Raw genomic sequence first — 2,042 nt, 5'->3', positions numbered from 1 at the left:
TCGATTTTGTCAGATAACGGCAAGAATTTCTTCGAAGCTTGGAATCTTGCGGCAAATCGAGAAATTTCTGTCACATCCCGAAAATCAAGCAAAAATTACTGACTTTGTGTCCAATCAAGGTATCTCGTAGAAGTTCATTCCACCACATTCCCCCACATAGGCGATCTATGAGAAGCGAATGTAAAGAGCGTAAAAACTCATCTTAAGGCTGTAATTAATGACACGCTATTGTCATTCGAAGAATTGTACATCGTCCTCTCTCAAATCGAGGCGATATTAAATTCTCGTCCATTGAGCAACACCCCAGATAAATTGGACATTTTAACACCAGGTATTTTTTAATAGGGATATTCCTTGCGATGCCGGAAGAATCGGTACTTAACTTGCTCACAAATCGCATTAGTCATTACAAACTGCTGTCGCAAATGCAGCAATCACGTTGGAAGCGTTGGTCGACGGATTGCGTCTCCCAGATGCAACAACGTGCGAAATGGAAGACAGCTATGTGCAATGCCGAAATAGAAGTTAGGAGATTAGCATTAATCCGCGATGAAACCTTACCCTCCTTAAAATGACATAGGGTAAGATTGCGAGTTGCACCCTAGTTCTGATGGATTAGTAAGAGTGTATCGTTAAAAATCGTCGAAGGAATTATACAGCGATCGTTGCCGAAAATATATATCTTACCAGACAACTAAGATATTATATGCTAACGTATTTATTTGTCTTTAGCCTCATTTGCGTTGCAACCAAAGAGCAAAAAAACTTTTCTTATATCTAAGTTATATTCTACTTTGTTCTCATGATTAAATTCAACTCAATGCCGTTACTGTAAACCACATCCATGTTGTATTGTCATTATTTATTATGTAACTATTGAAGTGATACTTCAAGATGGCCGGAATGTGCGAAATTTCGCGCGAATTTGTGTTGATTCTTCTCGAACGCCTAATGTCTGTGGCGCTAATAGTAAGTTTCGAGGTTACCGAGAAAAGAAGGGAAAAGTCCAAAATGTCACATCGTCGACATTCACAAGCTAATAAATCATAGTTTCTCGGAATCGTTCGATGTCATTTTCTTTGTGTCCAGTTCATCAGTTTAAACCCATCACAGGGTCCTGCCATTTTGTATATATGCTATAAGTGCCGACAAGCAAGTGATTCATTAATTTTTTGTTTCTGTTAGAGAAGAAAAGGAAAGACAGTAACATCATTTAATTTATCGAATTATCTGAAACTTATTATCTTATAAGATATTCGCTATATTTGTTCTATATATTCTTATATAAAATATATAAAACAATTTTTTTTTCCATATGTCGTAATAAAAGGAAAACTACTCGAGTATTGCTGAACACTAAATACTAAAATCAAATATCCCTAGTCTTAAATTTTAAACTGCTCAAGGATTATTTCCTTGATCTTGAGTCCGTGAGAAGACTGATGATATGCCGCGGCATCTAGATGTGCTCTGTCAGTATGTATAAATGATTCGATGCAGCTCAGACAATCCTCTGCAGACTGTACGCACGCTATTGGCTTGTTGCAAGTTGTACATTTTGTTTGATTACGCACGGTACTCTGATGCGTTAAATTATGTGAAAAGACGGCTAAAAATTGCTTCTTATATTTGGCTGTCTCGCATTCGTAGCAATCATTGCAAATTTTAATAAAACTACTATTGTGTTGATAGATACTCTTCCAATACGATGACAAACCGAAGGTTTCTCAGATACCGGTGGGCATTCCATTGATCTTCTGCTTGAACTGGGGTAAATGGTTCTTCATTTGATAATTCAATGATGCAGCAGAGATAGACACAGTGACATTTCGTATTTCCAAGAGATTATTAATTTTAAGATTATTAGGGATATACAATAAAGTAAAGCGTAAAAATATAGCAAAATTGAGTTCCTATTTTAATCCTATCACTATTATGAAAATATATATACATGTGTATATACAGGTGTGGGAAAAAGTTCGTGGCGTTTTTCCCATTAGATGGCATTAAAAAAATTATATATATATATATATATATATATA

At 35.7% G+C, this 2,042-nt stretch overlaps 1 pseudogene; it reads left to right on the top strand.

Annotated features, from left to right (window-relative positions):
• The first annotated feature begins 359 nt into the window (after nucleotides 1-359).
• The window catches only part of LOC108685781, a 23,783-nt pseudogene continuing 22,100 nt past the window's right edge, over nucleotides 360-2,042 (top strand).

Source organism: Atta colombica, unplaced genomic scaffold (genome assembly GCF_001594045.1).
Source record: "Atta colombica isolate Treedump-2 unplaced genomic scaffold, Acol1.0 scaffold158, whole genome shotgun sequence".
Classification (NCBI taxonomy): domain Eukaryota; kingdom Metazoa; phylum Arthropoda; class Insecta; order Hymenoptera; family Formicidae; genus Atta; species Atta colombica.
The sequence above is the reverse complement of the archived record's forward strand: the minus strand, read 5'-3'. Positions and strand labels throughout refer to the sequence as shown.